Raw genomic sequence first — 20171 nt, forward strand, 5'->3', positions numbered from 1 at the left:
CAAAGTATTGATCTAGGCACATTTTGATATATTTCATGCCACCATTTCACCGACAAATGCGATCAAATAAAAAAAAATGTTAACTTTTTCACTAACTTTAAGTTTGTCACTGAAATTATTTACAAACAGCTTGCACAATTATGGCACAAATGGTTGTAAATGCTTCTCTGGGATCCCCTTTGTTCAGAAATAGCAGACATATATGGCTTCGGCATTGCTTTTTGATAATTAGAAGGCTGCTAAATGCCGCTGCGCTCCACACTTGTATTATGCCCAGCAGTGAAGGGGTTAATTAGGTAGCTTGTAGGGTTAATTTTAGCTTTAGTCTAGAGATCAGCCTCCCACCTGACACATCCCACCCCTTGATCCCTCCCTGATCACTCTCAAACAGCTCTATTCCCTCCCCCACCTCACTGTTGTCACCGCCATCTTTAGTACTGGCAGAAAGTCAGTAAGTTTTTTTAAAATCATATATTTTCTGCAGTGTAGGATCCACCCTTACCACCCAACCTCCCTGAGCCCCCCCCCCAACCGCCTCTAACCCTCCCCCCGCTAACTTTTTGCCAACATTTTGGGTACTGGCAGCTGTCTGCCAGTACCCACTTTGCAATAAAATGCGACTTTTTTAAAAAGTATCCCCACTTTTTCTGTAGTGTAGCTGCCCCCCTCCTAGATCCCTTTCCCAACTTTATTTTCCCCCTCCCCCTCCCACCCTCCTCTCCAACCTCCCTCTCACCCACCCGCCTCCCTGCAATGGCTCCCACCCACCAACGATCAGCACCATCGCTGGCCGATGCAGAGAGGGCCACAGAGTGATGCCTCAATATCGAGGCATCACGGCAATACCTTGAAAGCGGCTGGAAGCAATCAGGATCGCTTCCACCGCTTGAAACCCCTGGCGATGTACAGGGTACGTCGTTGGTCTTTTACAACCGTTTTTTTGTATGACGTACCCTGTACGTCGTTGGTCGTTAAGGGGTTAAGGACTATGGTTGAGAAACACTGCTATAAGGGATTGGAAACTTTATGCATGGAAAATAACCAAACAGTTAAAATATTAGCAGATATTAAAGCTGTTCTGCTTTGCTTTCAGAAAAACACAAACAGTATATTTATTTTGCGGCAAGCTGGCAAGAGAATAATCTTGATTCTATTAATTGCTGCTCACCAGGCCATGAAAAGATATTTAATGCAACAAGTTTTAATAGAGAACGTTTTATAAGAACTAACATATATTATCAATAATACTGCCCATGGTGCAGGTGGCAGTGATGCTGGGTAATCATTTGGATTAAAGGGACAGTCTACTCGAAAAATGTTATTGTTTAAAACAGTAGATAAAACAATAAATAATGCCTTTATTACTCATTCCCCAGTTTTTTTATAACCAACACAGTTATATTAATACCCTTTTTACCTCTGTGATAACCTTGTATCTAAGCCTTTTATAACAGCCCCTGATCACATGACTTTTTATTTATTATCTGTTGACATTTTATCCAATTAGTGCAGTGTCTGCCACAAACCACAGCCGTTAGCACAATGTTATCTATATGGCTCACATGAACTAGCACTCCCCTGTTGTAAAAAGCAAAAAAAAAGCATGTGATAAGAGGCTGTCTGTAGTGGCTTAGAAACAGGCAGAAATTAAGAGGTTTAAAGGTTATAAAGTATCTTAATCTAACAATGTTAGTTGTGCAAAGCTGAGGAATGGGTAGTAAATGTGTTATCTATCTTATTAAGCAATAACAATTCTTATTAAGCAATAACAATTCTGGTGTAGACTATCCCTTTAAGTGAACTGAAGTGGAGTAGTTGGTTTAAACACAGTTGAATTAGTTCAGAACTAAGAGCAAATCACAAACTAGATTGACAGTATAGATGCTGAAGGTTTGTGTACAGATTGATTAAACCTGTAGGCAAATGAAACTTGAATTGAACAAGAACCTACTGAGAGGAGAATATGCTGAAACATCTTCCACAAAGTGTTGCCTGAACTAAAGCTCCTCCTGTATGTGATTACAGTGATCAGCCTTCCTGCCATTGTATGCCATCTTTAACAATTAACAAGCCTATTGCCTATACTCTCTGCCTTGTTTTAGTATAAGTTTTCAATGAAAAGTGATCACAGCATTCCAGTGCTCTCCCTTTTTTAGCACCAATAGGTACATTAGGCAAATGCCAAAACAAATACCAAGAGAACGAAGCAAATTAGTTACTGGAAGTAAATTAGAAAGGTGTTTAAAATTGCATCTTCTATCCGAATCATTAAAGTTACATTTTTAACACCGAAAAGCTGAAAAATTCAATTAATTTTCTAGCTCAACCCTGTTTTCAATGTTGCCCCTTTATATAACAAAATATAATCTATATATTGCCACTAGGTAGCACCATGCTTTTTTTTACCTGTCTCCAGAATATTCATATAGATGTTGGCGGATTATGTAGAGGTTCCAAAAAAAACTTTAGTTGTCCCGAATTTGTGGAAATGTGTCTATATTTTAGAGTGAATCTACCTCCTCTATGTCTTCTAATATATTATAATATAATAATAAAATACTAGTGCATTGGTATTTAAAAGGGAGTAAACACCAAAAAAATGTATTGTTTAAAACATAGATAATCCCTTAATTTACCTAATCCCTTAATTTACCATTCCCCTGTTTTGCATAACCAACACACTGTTTTATTAATATACTTTTTACCTCTATGACTAACTTGTTTCTAAGCTTCTGTTCAAATTAGCAAATAGGATTTCAGTAGCTCGCATCCTATAGGCTGATTTGAAAATGCCAGCCAATAGGAATTCAAGGTACCCCATTTTAAACGGGTACCTTGCATTCAATCCTCAGTGTGCGGCGGTGATCGTACGAAGAGGATCTCCGCGCTGGATGGCTCCGCGGTCACCGGTCTTGTTCCGAGGTCACCTCTGCGTTGCCTTGGTCCAGGATAAAGCTAGAAGAGGTCCCAGCGCTGAAAGAAGATGTCACCGCCTCCAAGAAGACTTCACTGCCTGGAAGAAGACCTGCTCTGCCAGACTTCAGGAACGGTGAGTACCTATTTGGGGGTTAGACGTTTTGGGGTGGCTTTTTTTTAGATTAGGTTTTTTGGGGGCTGTAAAAGAGCTAATTGCCCTTTTAAGGGCATAAAAGTGCAAAATGCCAATACAAATACCCCTTTAGGGGCAATGGGTAGTTTAGGGGTTTTTCTGTTAGGTTTTTTATTTTGGGGTGTTTGGTGGGTGGGGGGGTTTTACTGTTGGGGGGTACGTAGTATTTTTTACACGTAAAAGAGCTGTTTAATTTAGGGCAATGTCCTACAAAAGGCCCCTTTAAGGGCTATTGGTAGTTTAGATTAGGGGGTGTTTTTATTTTGGGGGCTTTTTTATTTTCATAGGGGTTAGCTTTAATTTTTAAATTTTTGATGATTTGGTTTATTTTTTTCTGTAATGTTAGACTTACCTGACTAAAAACTGGCAATGGCGGCTTTTGCGGGCGACACCTCATTTGTAATTGTGCCCCTGGTGTTGCTTTTTTATTTAAATATTTTTATTAAAACATTAAATTAAATAACACAAAATGTAGCACACATGCACGTGCACACATATGATTTATTAACGTATTGGTGGGAATAGATTCAAAGGAAGAGAGTGTGAGATATATAAAGGGGTTATAATAAAGGTTGCAGGATATAATAACACCAGTAGAATTCTAAGTCAGAATAAAATAGTATTCTTACTTTACTATAATAAAACATCTCCAACACAAGCTTGTGTTCAACTAGGTTTCTCCATTATAGCATTGAGGGAGATGCCGTCCACCTCCAGCTCAGGAGAATAAGGCAACATCAATATGAATATGACAAGATTATATTTACAAGTCAATTGAGGAGGATAATTTAAGAGAGGGATTAATGGGGATAAGTCTAGAAAGCAACATAATACTTCATCCATAATGTTTACCACCTGAGACCAATAAGGTTGTATTACTGTTAATACAACCAAATGTGGCTAAGTGTTTGACAAAAGGGGATGCAATGTATTTAAAATATCTGGGAGCCAGGAAGTGGTAGAGTATTTAAAGGGACAGTAAACTCAATTTTTTATTGTATTGTTGCAAAATGTGTTATTTATATTAAAACTCTTTAATATACATGTATTAAACAGTTTTCCTGCATCTTTAAAGGGACAGTCTACAATAAAAATGTTATTGTTTTAAAAAATAGATAATCCCTTTATTCCCCATTCCCCAGTTTTGCATAACCAACACAGTTATATTAATATACTTTTTACCTTTGTGATTACCTTGTATCTAAACCTCTTCTGACAGACCCCTGATCACATGACTTTTTATTTATTATCTATTAACTTGCATTTAATACTGTGATGTGGTAACTCTTAAATAACTCCTCGGGCGTGAACACTATGTTATCTATATGGCCCACATGAACTAGCAGTCTCTTGTTGTAAAAAGCAAATAAAAAAGCATGTAATAAGAGGCCGTCTGTAGTGGCTTAGAAACAGGCAGAAATTCAGAGGTTTAAATGTTATAAAGTAAATTAATTTATCAATGTTGGTGGTGCAAAGCTGGGGAATGGGTAGTAAAGGTTTTATCTATCTTTTTAAACAATAACAATTTTAGTGTAAACTGTCCCTTTAATTAAATTCTAATTGTTTATTAACTTATTTCCAAGCCTTCTGAGATACTCATTATTTATGTCAAATCACGGAGGGCTACCTAGGTGCCTTGCTTCGGAAACAAGTACAGGAGCACGCATGCACAGAACAATAATAGTAACGTTATTGTAAGAAGCCTAAGTGCAGGTCGGAACTCCCGTCATGAGCACTGAAGATCAAATGATTTAACACATGATTCAAGAGGCCAATGATACTGTGCATGTGTCAGAAGTGAGCCTGCATGAAGAAATTAAACAAATGGTTCATTTATTATCGCTCTGCGATTGGCTATATTGAAATTAAGCAGCATATGATGAACCCTAAATGTATAGAGGATGGCTTAGGTTCATCAGAATGAAAAATGTAGAAGTATGTTTTTATTCAAAATTATACATTTTTAATTCATAATATTTATATCAATATGATTGACTAATAATGTACTTAAATATTGTTAACTAAAACAAAATGTACTGGTCCTTTCATGTTGAAATGTGAGATTGATTATGTTTATTTCAGCTAGGATGCTTAAAGGAGTGGAGAGGTTAAGAATGTCTGATTTGGAATAGTTGATAGCGACAACAACTATATTCCTGGAATATCAGCAAAAGAGAGGTAAGTGAACTGGAGTGAAGAGGGTCAGCATTAGATGTGTGGTGAGGTCAGAGGCTGGTGAGGCATTGGCTATTATACGCCTGAGAAACACATACATGAACCTGATAGAGGTAGCTTAAATTTAGATTTTCTCTTACATGAATCAGATAGACCATACAATTTTAAACAACTTTCCAATTTATTTCTATTATATAAATTGCTCTCTTGGTATCCTTTATTTAAAAGCATACCTAGGTAGTCTCAAGAGCTGGGAGCTAGTTGCTGATTGGTGGCTGCACATATACACCTCTAGCCATTGGCTTACCATTGTGTTCAGCTTGCTCCCAGTAATGCATTGCTGCTCCTCAAATAAAGGATACCAAAAGAATAAAGCAAAATGTTAATAGAAGTAAACTGAAATGTTTAAAATCGTATGCTCTATCTGAATACCCAAATAAATATTTTTTTGGGTTTCATGTCCCTTTATAATATTCAAATTGACATATGGCAGCACTGTCTTTCCATTAGCCTGAGAAGTTGTCTATTGCAGCATGGACCAAAATGAATGGAATAACAAAAATAACTGACAATGCAACAATGTTTTCAGTTTGCTTATATGCTGGGGGCTTTGGCAGTGGCCTAACAACTGCCCTAACTTGGGATATCAGTGTGACAATTTAAGTTATGTACCCATACTGTAAATTATGCTATTAAAGGGATACTAAACCCAATTTGTTTCTTTCATGATTCAGATACAGCATGCAATTTTAAGTATCTTTCTAATTTACTCCTAATATCAATATTTTTTTTGGTTCTCTTGCTATCTTTATTTGAAAAAGAAGGCATCTAAGCTAAGGCTCCAGCCAATTTTTGGTTCAGACACTGGACAGCACTTGTTTATTGGTGCTGTCCAATCAGCCAGGACAACCCAGGTTGTGAAACAAAAATAGGCCAGCTTCTAAACTTACATTCTTGCTTTTCAAATAAAGATAACAAGAGAATGAAGAAAAATTGATAATAGGAGTAAATTAGAAAGTTGCTTAAAATTGCATGCTCTATTTGAATCATAAAAGAAACAAAAAATGGGTTCAGTGTCCCTTTAATAATATTGTTGAAATGAATATTTATAATTCAAGCTTTTTTATCCTGGTGCCAAAATTAACTATATGATTACAGTAAGTTCCTTTACAACAAAAGCCTTTGGACAAGACCTTTAGCCCCCAATATATTTATAGTTCCTATTGCTGAAGATAAAATTGTACAAATTTACGGCTAGATTTAGAGTTGGGCGGTAGCCGTCAAAACCAGCGTTAGAGGCTCCTAACGCTGTTTTTTACCGCCCTCTGGTATTTGGAGCCAGTCATTAAAGGGTCTAACGCTCACTTTCCAGCCGCGACTTTTCCATACCGCAGATCCCCTTACGTCAATTGCGTATCCTATCTTTTCAATGGGATCTTTCTAACGCCGGTATTTAGAGTCGTGGCTGAAGTGAGCGTTAGAAATCTAACAACAAAACTCCAGCCGCAGAAAAAAAACAGTAGTTAAGAGCTTTCTGGGCTAACGCCGGTTTATAAAGCTCTTAACTACTGTGCTCTAAAGTACACTAACACCCATAAACTACCTATGTACCCCTAAACCGAGGTCCCCCCACATCGCCGCCACTCTATTAAAATTTTTTAACCCCTAATCTGCCGACCGCACACCGCTGCCACCTACATTATCCCTATGAACCCCTAATCTGCTGCCCCTAACACCGCCGACCCCTATATTATATTTATTAACCCCTAATCTGCCCCCCTCAACGTCGCCTCCACCTGCCTACACTTATTAACCCCTAATCTGCCGAGCGGACCGCACCGCTACTATAATAGTTATTAACCTCTAATCCGCCTCACTCCCGCCTCAATAACCCTATAATAAATAGTATTAACCCCTAATCTGCCCTCCCTAACATCGCCGACACCTAACTTCAAGTATTAACCCCTAATCTGCCGATCGGAGCTCACCGATACTCTAATAAATTTTTTAACCCCTAAAGCTAATTCTAACCCTAACACCCCCCTAAGTTAAATATAATTTTATTCTAACGAAATAAATTAACTCTTATTAAATAAATTATTCCTATTTAAAGCTAAATACTTACCTGTAAAATAAACCCTAATATAGCTACAATATAACGAATAATTATATTGTAGCTATTTTAGGATTAATATTTATTTTACAGGCAACTTTGTATTTATTTTAACCAGGTACAATAGCTATTAAATAGTTAAGAACTATTTAATAGTTACCTAGTTAAAATAATTACAAAATTACCTGTAAAATAAACCCTAATATAGCTACAATATAACGAATAATTATATTGTAGCTATTTTAGGATTAATATTTATTTTACAGGCAACTTTGTATTTATTTTAACCAGGTACAATAGCTATTAAATAGTTAAGAACTATTTAATAGTTACCTAGTTAAAATAATTACAAAATTACCTGTAAAATAAATCCTAACCTAAGTTACAATTAAACCTAACACTACACTATCAATAAATTAATTAAATAAAATACCTACAATTATCTACAATTAAACCTAACACTACACTATCAATAAATTAATTAAATAAAATACCTACAATTATCTACAATTAAATAAACTAAACTAAACTAAACTAAAGTACAAAAAATAAAAAAGAACTAAGTTACAAAAAATAAAAAAATATTTACAAACATTAGAAAAATATTACAACAATTTTAAACTAATTACACCTACTCTAAGCCCCCTAATAAAATAACAAAGCCCCCCAAAATAAAAAAATGCCCTACCCTATTCTAAATTAAAAAAGTTCAAAGCTCTTTTACCTTACCAGCCCTGAACAGGGCCCTTTGCGGGGCATGCCCCAAAGGATTTGGCTCTTTTGCCTGTAAAAAAACACATACAATACCCCCCCCAACATTACAACCCACCACCCACATACCCCTAATCTAACCCAAACCCCCCTTAAATAAACCTAACACTAAGCCCCTGAAGATCTTCCTACCTTATCTTCACCATGCCAGGTTCACTGATCCGTCCTCAGAAGACTTGATCCAAGCCTCGGAAGTGTTGATCCAAGCCCAAGCGGGGGGCTGAAGAGTGACGTCCATCCTCGGGCTGAAGTCTGGATCCAAGCGGCGGCTGAAGAAATCCATCATCGGGCTGAAGTCGGAAGTCCATCATCGGGATGAAGTCTTCTATCAAGCAGCATCTTCAATCTTCTTTCTTCCGGAGCGGAGCAATCTTCTTCCCAGCTGACGCGGATCCATCCTCTTCTAACGACGCCTACTAGCCGAATGATGGTTCCTTTAAATGACGTCATCCAAGATGGCGTCCGTCGAATTCCGATTGGATGATAGGATTCTATCAGCCAATCGGAATTAAGGTAGGAAAATTCTGATTGGCTGATGAAATCAGCCAATCAGATTAAAGTTCAATCCGATTGGCTGATCCGATCAGCCAATCAGATTGAGCTCGCATTCTATTGGCTGTTCCGATCAGCCAATAGAATGCGAGCTCAATCTGATTGGCTGATTCCATCAGCCAATCAGAATTTTCCTACCTTAATTCCGATTGGCTGATAGAATCCTATCAGCCAATCGGAATTCGACGGACGCCATCTTGGATGACGTCATTTAAAGGAACCGTCATTCGGCTAGTAGGCGTCGTTAAAAGAGGATGGATCCGCGTCGGCTGGGAAGAAGATGGCTCCGCTCCGCTCCGGAAGAAAGAAGATTAAAGATGCTGCTTGATAGTAGACTTCATCCCGATGATGGACTTCCGACTTCAGCCCGATGATGGATTTCTTCAGCCGCCGCTTGGATCCAGACTTCAGCCCGAGGATGGACGTCACTCTTCAGCCCCCCGCTTGGGCTTGGATCAACACTTCCGAGGCTTGGATCAAGACTTCCGAGGACGGATCGGTGAACCTGGCATGGTGAAGATAAGGTAGGAAGATCTTCAGGGGCTTAGTGTTAGGTTTATTTAAGGGGCGTTTGGGTTAGATTAGGGGTATGTGGGTGGTGGGTTGTAATGTGGGGGGGGGGTATTGTATGTGTTTTTTTTACAGGCAAAAGAGCTGAATTCTTTGGGGCATGCCCCGCAAAGGGCCCTGTTCAGGGCTGGTAAGGTAAAAGAGCTTTGAACTTTTTTAATTTAGAATAGGGTAGGGCATTTTTTTATTTTGGGGGTCTTTGTTATTTTATTAGGGGTCTTAGAGTAGGTGTAATTAGCTTAAAATTGTTGTAATATTTTTCTAATGTTTGTAAATATTTTTTTATTTTTTGTAACTTAGTTCTTTTTTATTTTTTGTACTTTAGTTAGTTTATTTCATTGTATTTATTTGTAGATATTGTATTTAATTAATTTATTGATAGTGTAGTGTTAGGTTTAATTGTAACTTAGGTTAGGATTTATTTTACAGGTAATTTTGTAATTATTTTAACTATTTTAGCTATTAAATAGTTCTTAACTATTTAATAGCTATTGTACCTGGTTAAAATAAATACAAAGTTACCTGTAAAATAAATATTAATCCTAAAATAGCTATAATATACAGTGAGTGCAGAATTATTAGGCAAATGAGTATTTTGACCACATCATCCTCTTTATGCATGTTGTCTTACTCCAAGCTGTATAGGCTCGAAAGCCTACTACCAATTAAGCATATTAGGTGATGTGCATCTCTGTAATGAGAAGGGGTGTGGTCTCATGACATCAACACCCTATATCAGGTGTGCATAATTGTTAGGCAACTTCCTTTCCTTTGGCAAAATGGGTCAAAAGAAGGACTTGAAAGGCTCAGAAAAGTCAAAAATAGTGAGATATCTTGCAGAGGGATGCAGCACTCTTAAAATTGCAAAGCTTCTGAAGCGTGATCATCGAACAATCAAGTGTTTCATTCAAAATAGTCAACAGGGTCGCAAGAAGCGTGTGGAAAAACCAAGGCGCAAAATAACTGCCCATGAACTGAGAAAAGTCAAGCGTGCAGTTGCCATGATGCCACTTGCCACCAGTTTGGCCATATTTCAGAGCTGCAACATCACTGGAGTGCCCAAAAGCACAAGGTGTGCAATACTCAGAGACATGGACAAGGTAAGAAAGGCTGAAAGACGACCACCACTGAACAAGACACACAAGCTGAAACGTCAAGACTGGGCCAAGAAATATCTCAAGACTGATTTTTCTAAGGTTTTATGGACTGATGAAATGAGAGTGAGTCTTGATGGGCCAGATGGATGGGCCCGTGGCTGGATTGGTAAAGGGCAGAGAGCTCCAGTCCAACTCAGACGCCAGCAAGGAGGAGGTGGAGTACTGGTTTGGGCTGGTATCATCAAAGATGAGCTTGTGGGGCCTTTTCGGGTTGAGGATGGAGTCAAGCTCAACTCCCAGTCCTACTGCCAGTTTCTGGAAGACACCTTCTTCAAGCAGTGGTACAGGAAGAAGTCTGCATCCTTCAAGAAAAACATGATTTTCATGCAGGACAATGCTCCATCACACGCGTCCAAGTACTCCACAGCGTGGCTGGCAAGAAAGGGTATAAAAGAAGAAAATCTAATGACATGGCCTCCTTGTTCACCTGATCTGAACCCCATTGAGAACCTGTGTTCCATCATCAAATGTGAGATTTACAAGGAGGGAAAACAGTACACCTCTCTGAACAGTGTCTGGGAGGCTGTGGTTGCTGCTGCACGCAATGTTGATGGTGAACAGATCAAAACACTGACAGAATCCATGGATGGCAGGCTTTTGAGTGTCCTTGCAAAGAAAGGTGGCTATATTGGTCACTGATTTGTTTTTGTTTTGTTTTTGAATGTCAGAAATGTATATTTGTGAATGTTGAGATGTTATATTGGTTTCACTGGTAAAAATAAATAATTGAAATGGGTATATATTTGTTTTTTGTTAAGTTGCCTAATAATTATGCACAGTAATAGTCACCTGCACACACAGATATCCCCCTAAAATAGCTATAACTAAAAACAAACTAAAAACTACTTCCAAAACTATTCAGCTTTGATATTAATGAGTTTTTTGGGTTCATTGAGAACATGGTTGTTGTTCAATAATAAAATTAATCCTCAAAAATACAACTTGCCTAATAATTCTGCACTCCCTGTAATTATAATTTATATTGTAGCTATATTAGGGTTTATTTTACAGGTAAGTATTTAGCTTTAAATAGGAATAATTTATTTAATAAGAGTTAATTTATTTAGTTAGATTTAAATTTAACTTAGGGGGGTGTTAGTGTTAGGGTTAGACTTAGCTTTAGGGGTTAATCCATTTATTAGAGTAGCGGTGAGCTCCGATCGGCAGATTAGGGGTTAATACTTGAAGTTAGGTGTCGGCGATGTTAGGGAGGGCAGATTAGGGGTTAATACTATTTCTTATAGGGTTATTGAGGCGAGAGTGAGGCGGATTAGTGGTTAATAACTTTATTATAGTAGCGGTGCGGTCTGCTCGGCAGATTAGGGGTTAATTATTGTAGTTAGGTGGAGGCGACGTTGAGGGGGGCAGATTAGGGGTTAATAAATATAATATAGGGGTTGGCGGTGTTAGGGGCAGCAGATTAGGGGTACATAGCTATAATGTAGGTGGCAGCGGTGTACGGAGCGGCAGATTAGGGGTTAATAATAATATGCAGGGGTCAGCGATAGCGGGGGCGGCAGATTAGGGGTTAATAATTGTAAGGTTAGGGGTGTTTAGACTCGGGGTACATGTTAGAGTGTTAGGTGCAGACTTAGGAAGTGTTTCCCCATTGAAAACAATGGGGCTGCGTTAGGAGCTGAACGCGGCTTTTTTGCAGGTGTTAGGTTTTTTTCAGCTCAAACAGCCCCATTGTTTTCTATGGGGGAATCGTGCACGAGCACGTTTTTGAAGCTGGCCGCGTCCGTAAGCACCGCTGGTATCGAGAGTTGCAGTGGCGTTAAATTATGCTCTACGCTCCCTTTTTGGAACCTAACGCACTGAAAACCCAGCCATTCTGTGAACTCTAAATACCAGCGGTATTTAAAAGGTGCGGGGGAAAAAAGCACGCGTAGCTAATGCACCCCTTTGGCCGCAGAACTCTAAATCTAGCCGATAATGTCTTGCACTGCAGCTCTGACTGACAAGTCAACTACAATCTTTACAATCATGATAATAATATACAGTGTGACAATTCACAGAATATTCCAAGTGCAATAAAAAGCATGATTTTACAACATTAAAACCGCAAATATTACTGTACAGCCTATGTGCACTGTGATCTTGTAACCTACCTCTCAAGATTCAAATCCCACTGCACATGCGCACCTCAAGTGCCTGCTCAACCATCTCCTTCCGTGCTTGTGGTGTCTCCAGAAGAGGGAACAATGCTGAGCAGGCGGGCTTAGTGGGCGGGGTGGGGCAATACACAGTGGGACTTCTCTTGGTAGGCTCAGGGAGGCTGGTGATGACTGTCTGATGGTGACACAGAGTGGCTCTCCCCCCATGAGGCAGCATGAAAGCTGCCTCAATTTGCTAAAATTGGATTGGATAAGGGGGTCAGTGTGTGATGACACAGGGCTGCTGGCCAGCATAGGTTGTGCATTGAGAGAGCCATACCTGTTCACTGCCTCCCTCCATAATATCTTTGCGGGAAAATTGTATTTATTATTTTTTTTATTTAAAATTGTTTGTTTGTTTATTTTTTTTTAGCTATGACAGGTGCGGCAGAGATTTACCTGCCTCCCTTGACTGCACTTCTGACTCAGCAAAATATCATCTGCATATAAAGAAACCTTGTATTCTGAGAGGCTAAAGATAATAACATGAATGTTGTGATCAGCACTATTTTGACATGCTAATAGTCAACCTTATCTTGTGCCATTGAAGATAAGGAAACGTTAGAGTCAATGTAATTCCATTGACTCTAACTAAGGCAGATGGTTATGAATAAAGAGCAAATATTTTTTTCTTAAAAAGAGTATAAAAGCCAAAGTGAGACTGGGTGTCTACCATAAAGAGAGTCCACAATATCAAAAGCCTTCTCCACATCAACAAAGATAAAAATGATTTGATGAGGACAATTGTATGAGGTGTGTATGAACTGTATAGCTCTGGTCATGTTGTCACAAATTTCTATACCAGGGACAAACCGTGTTTGATTTGTGGGAATTAATGTGAATTGTGAATTAATGTTGGTAAAAATGTATTAATGTAACTATAATGTTTTAATAGATTTGAAACAATTTAGGTAATTGTGCCCCTAACAAGTTCAATAAATCATGTAGGTTGTGGGCCTAAAATATATTTGAATCTAGAATAATGATCCTAGTGTTACTTTACTGAATTCTTTCACCAATATCACATAAACATGTGAACATTCTGGACACTGAAGTCAAAATTAAACTATCATTATTTAGATAGAGCAGGCAATTTTAAACAACTTTCCAATTTACTTCCATTAACAAAATGTGCAGTCTTTTTATATTTAAACTTTTTGAGTCACCAGCTCCCACTAAGCATGTGCAAGAATTCACAGAATAAACGAATAAGCATTTGTGATTGGCTGACGGCTGTCACATGGTACAGGGGGAGCGGAAATAGACATAGATTTTAAAATTGTTAGAAAAAAATCTACTAATTTGAAGTTCAGACTAAATGATATTGCATTGTATTTTTTATCATGCATTTGTTGATTATGCAAATCTACTGTGTTTTCTGGTCCTACTCAATGGTACAAAGCCCTTAATCCCAAATATTGTAACTCACCTATAACCACTGGACATAACTAGCACGCTTTATTTATAAAATATATATATACTGTATATATAGTGATATCCAAAAAAAGTCAATTTGAGCAGTCAGTCATGATGGTATTATTGTGGAAATCCTTTGCATATGGACTCGTGGATTGGGCTTATTTGCATATATTAGTTCTCCCAGAGTTGTATTACTAGATAGCAACATGTTCAAAAACTCTCTTTTTCAGCATTATTATTTAAAATATTAAACGTAATATTTTAAAATATCCACAAAAAATATGACTTTAATGTCCCTTTAAATAGTCTAATCTTCTTGCTTAACTGATACATTTGCGTATTGTTTTAAGCCTTATATGTTTTTCTTTTATTTTTTTAAGGTTATGCAGATATGTTGATTGCAAATGTCAGTGTCATTACAATGCTATTGCTACAACTTAATAACTAGTATTATATAAATACCCAGGCCTTAGCATCACTAAGAAGAAAACAGACATCAATAATTTATTATCAATAAGGTAATACACTGGGCAATAAACACTATCGGCTAGATTACAAGTTAGCGCTCCTTTTTTTTTAGCGCTCCCTTTAAACAACGCTGGTATTACAAGTTTTCTGAATGGCTGCGTTAGCCTAAGAAAAGTGAGCATTGAGCAAAATTTAGCTCCACTTCTCCCTGTAATACCAGCGTTGCTTACGGTAGAGGTAAGCTGGCTGAACGTGCTCGTGCACGATTTCCCCATAGGAAACAATGGGGCAGTTTCGGCTGAAAAAAAACCTAACACCTGCAAAAAAGCAGCGTTCAGCTCCTAACGCAGCCCCATTGTTTCCTACGGGGAAACACTTTCTAAGTCTACACCTAACACCCTAACATGAACCCCGAGTCTAAACACCCCTAACCTTACACTTATTAACCTCTAATTTGCCGCCCCCAACATCGTCGCCACCTGCATTATACTATTAACCCCTAATCTGCCGCTCCGGACACCGCCGCCACCTACATTATCCCTATGAACCCCTAATCTGCTGCCCCCAACATCGCCGACACCTACATTATATTTATTAACCCCTAATCTTCCGCCCCCAACGTCGCCGCCACCTACCTAAAGTTATTAACCCCTAATCTGCCGACTGGACATCGCCGCCACTATAATAAATGTATTAACCCCTAAACTGCCGCACTCCCGCCTCGCAAACACTATAATACATTTTATTAACCCCTAATCTGCCCTCCCTAACATCGCCGCCACCTACCTACAATTATTAACCCCTAATCTGCCGCCCCCAACGTCGCCGCTACTATAATAAACATATTAACCCCTAAACCTAAGTCTAACCCTAACCCTAACACCCCCCTAAGTTAAATCTATTTTTAATAAATCTAAATAAAATTACTATAATTTAATAAATTATTCCTATTTAAAAATAAATACTTACCTATAAAATAAACCATAAGATAGCTACAATATAACTAATAATTACATTGTAGCTATTTTAGGATTTATTTTTATTTTACAGGCAACTTTGTATTTATTTTAACTAGGTAGAATAGCTATTAAATAGTTAATAACTATTTAATAGCTACCTAGTTAAAATAATTACAAAATTACCTGTAAAATAAATCCTAACCTAAGTTAGAAATACACCTAACACTACACTATCAATAAATTAATTAAATAAATTACCTACAATTATCTAAACTAAAATACAATTAAATAAACTAAACTATAGTACAAACCCCCCCCACTAAATTACAAAAAATAAAAAAATATTACAAGAATTTTAATCTAATTACACCTAATCTAAGCCCCCTAATAAAATAAAAAAGCCCCCCAAAATAATAAAATTCCCTACCCTATACTAAATTACAAAAGTAATCAGCTCTTTTACCAGCCCTTAAAAGGGCTTTTTGCGGGGCATTGCCCCAAAGTAATCAGCTCTTTTACCTGTAAAAAAAAATACAAGTCCCCCCCCCATTTCGTGATCTCTAGAGAGACAACGCACAATGTACTATGGCAGGACAGACCAGGCTGTCAACCGCAAGACTTGCTAGCCTTACCAAAAGATCATTTCAGCCGTACCTGCTTCCCAGTCAGATCAATCTGAAAAGTTCTTTTCTTGTTACTGGCTTCTTCGCTTGCTTACCGCCATGTACGCTTCAGCGTTTCGCATTCGGATTCAAATGCCGCTGGCTCAGTTCTCAGCTGTTCACCTCCTGTGCATGCTCAATCATTCATGACGCGTTTCTCCCCTCCCACATAGGGCTAAGTGTCGGGGCCTCATCAGATATATTCCTTAAGGGGTGTGTGTCGGACTTTATACTACTATTGGTTCACAAGTCCGCCCCTTTGACAGCATTGGCTTACATGACAGCTGATTTAATAAAAAAATGTTTTTCAACACGGTATCACGCTGCACAATAAAGGAACTGATCAATACTATGTACACTATTTACAACTACCATATTATGGCTTTTATCAACTCGGAATTATATTGCAGCTTAACATTGAGAAATCCTATTTGCCAACATGTTGTATTACTTGGATTAGACCCATTTGCTATAATCATATACAATGGGTTAAAAGCTGCCAATACAACAATATGTATGCAAATAAGGAAAAATGAATTAATTTAGAGCAAACACACTTATCTTAAGTGGGATAAATCCATTTACACCACTCTTTTTGCAACAGCTCCTATTCTGTTGTAATTTTTAGCAATGACAATCACAGATGTATGGCACATATGCATCAGCATGACTATTAATGTATCTTATCGATGTACACTCTAGGGAGTTCAGTACATCGTGAAACCATTCAACTCTACAAAAAACATTCATACTCTATTTTTTCATTTAAACCTATTGGACTTAGTGTGTTTAATCTAAAGATCCACCTTGATTCATGCTGTAAAATTATTCTATCCAGATGACCCCCTCGCCTATTTTGTTTTAGTTGCTCAATACCCATAATTTGCAGCTTAGTATGATCTGAGTTATGATGAAACTTAAAATGTCTTGCTACTGGACTGTCCATGTCCTCATTCTTGATGTCATCTCTATGTTCAAGAATTATACTTTTCAGTTCTCTAGTAGTTTTACCTACATAGAACTTGGGACATGGACAGTTGAGTAGATATATGACATTTTTGGAGGTACATGTTATCCTTTCCCTTACATAATATACTTTGCTTCTGGTTGGGGTACTAAAGGTATTTGATCTCTTCATATATGTGCAGTAGACACAATGTCCACATGGTGCACTACCTCCTCTATGTTGTTTAGCTGATAACCAGTTTTTAGTCTCTTCCCTTTTAAACTCGCTATGGACTAACATGTCTTTGATACTGGGAGCTCTCCTAGCTGTCAGTAATGGATACTCTGATATGCATCCCTGAAGTGACGTATCATCGGATAGTATGTGCCAATGACTATTGAGAATATACTTCAACTTGTTCCAATGCGAGTTATATTTCGTAATAAGTCTCACCTGTGTGTTACTGTTTACTTTCTTTTTCAAGTATAAAAGGTAATTTCTACAAGTCTTCCTTGCTCTCACCCAAGCTTTTTTGACTATATTACGTGAATATCCTCTAGATAGGAATCTATCTGCCATTATTTGTGCCTGTTCTTCACTTCTGTTGAAGAACAACATCTCTTCAGCCTTAAAAATTGGCCTATAGGGACGCCTTTTTTCTGTGGCTCTGGGTGATGACTGCTCGCTTGCAATAAGCTGTTTGTTGCTGTTTTTTTATGATGGATGTTTGTATGGAGTATGTTATCCTGTTTAGATATTTTTAAATCAAGAAAGATTGCACTATCTGTGCTGATGTTATATGTGAGAAACAAGTTTAGATCATTATTGTTAAGAATTTTCACAAATTCATGAACAGACCTATCATCTCCCTTCCAGAGGATTAGAATGTCGTCCATGAACCTCAGCCAGAGCACTATGTGCTTATCGACCCACTCTGAAAGTTCGTGGAAGACATACTTAGTCTCCCAATAGCCAAGGTGCAGACATGCGTATGTCGGTGCGCATGTTGCACTCATGGCTGTTCCTCTCAACTGCCTGAATAATCTGCCATAAAAAGAAAAAATATTGTTTTTTAAAACAAATTCTAACAGGCATAAAATCCACTCTGTGTTCTCCCTATACTCCTCCCCCCTCAATTCCAAAAAATATCTGGCTGCATTTAAGCCTGCTTGATGAGGGATAGAGGAGTACAGGGACTCCACGTCGAGAGTCACCAGAAGTAAATCTTGCTCAACTGTAATTTTATCAAGCTTTTTTAAAACATCACTTGTGTCACTAATGTAGAACGACAGGGACTCAAGAAATGGTCTTAAGAAGTAGTCAACGTATCTACTGATACCTTTGGTGGGTCCACCAATGCCCGAAATTATCGGGCAGCCTGGTGGACATTTTACATTTTTATGCACCTTAGGTATACAGTAGAAAGTTGGTAATACTGAATAAGGGTTAACTAATGACTGATGTTCCTTTGTATTAATTAAACCCTCTCTTCTCGCTTTAAGAGAAAGATTAACTCATTACATGATCTATCATAATCTTGATGAGTCACTTTCTCATATTGCTCTTGCACTGATAGCTATCTATTTACCTCTTGTATGTAGGCACCTTGGTCTTGAATGACAATATTGCCGCCTTTATCTGACGGCCTGAACACCAGATCTTTTCTTTTCATAAGTTCTTGCAACGCTTTTCTTTAATTTTTACTTAAATTGTCACTAACAATCCCAGTGACACCTATCTTATTGACATCAACCTCTACAGACTTTACAAAGGTTTGTATGCTAGGGGACAAGGATAGTTGAGGCATAAACTTTGATTTTGGTTTAAATCTGGTTTTCATTGGATACTCTTTTTGTATCTGTTCATAATCCTGGTCACCTAGCAAAGAAACTAAGTCCTCTAAAGCTGACATATATGATTCCGAAATGTTAGGGTTTTCTGTCCCTTTATGCTTCCACATTTTTTTGAGAATAATTTTTCTTGCATACAAGTTTAAGTCTTTGACAAATTCAAACTTATCTAAGGGATTGCTGGGACAAAAAGTTAAACCCTTTTTAAGTAGTTCTATATGTGCCAGATTGAGTTTAATAGAGGACAAGTTAATAACCATTAATTCATTTGTAACATGTGCATCATTTTCTAAGAGGCACTCAGTCTCAGTTATATTCATTATTCGTTCTTTTGGTTCCTTGTCGTCATTCTGTCTATCTGATTGTGTCGATATTGTCGGTTTCTCCCTCCTCTGCCTCTCTGTCTCGGTCTCCTGTAGGGGTAACCATCTCCCCCTCTTCCGTCGTCCCAACCTCCTTGTCCTCCTCGTAAAGGGAGTCTAGTCTGTAATGTTTCCCTAATGTTTTGTGGTTGTGTGTCCAGTTCAACATCTGAATTATCTGTGCCTGAATCATAGGATTGGTGTGATAAATTATTATTTTTATAAAAATTAATTTTTCCAATCTTAAAGTCATCCTTGTCTCTCATCATTTTCCTTCTTTTTCTAAACTTGATCTCACTCTGTAACTTTTCCAATACTTCCTGCATATCTTTATTCAATTTTTCAAAGGCTGGATCTTGTGCATATAAATTAACTTTTTCATACATCATAGTTGTGTCTGTTTTATACTGCTCTAAACATTTTTTATCCTCATCTATAATAAGCTGCATTAATTCTAATGTGCATTTTGTTAAAATGTTATTCCATTTTGCTATGAAATCATTATTAGCTTCCTCCACTCTCAGACTAATTCCCGGATAAAGTCTTATTCTAAGGCCTCTTGGGATTAGGTCTTCTTTGACATAGTTTTCTAAACTCACCAATTCCCATTTTACTTTAAGTTCTTTAATTGCCTTTTTTTATATTCTTTAAAGGCTGTAAATATATCACTACTTTTCTCATCTATGTTAGTTTCATCCACATTGATAACTGGTTTGAAAGCTTCACTGATATCCGTTTCCCATTTATCGTCAGAAATTTTAAAAGCCATAATGTAAACCTTAATGATCAATGGGTGGAGAGATAGACTCCTGATCGCTGTTGAAATGTGTTTTATTTTTTAACTAGTAATTGGATAGAGGTGCACACACTACAGGAAACGGTGTATAATTACAACCGTATAT

The sequence above is a fragment of the Bombina bombina genome, chromosome 3 (assembly GCF_027579735.1).
Source record: "Bombina bombina isolate aBomBom1 chromosome 3, aBomBom1.pri, whole genome shotgun sequence".
Lineage (NCBI taxonomy): Eukaryota > Metazoa > Chordata > Amphibia > Anura > Bombinatoridae > Bombina > Bombina bombina.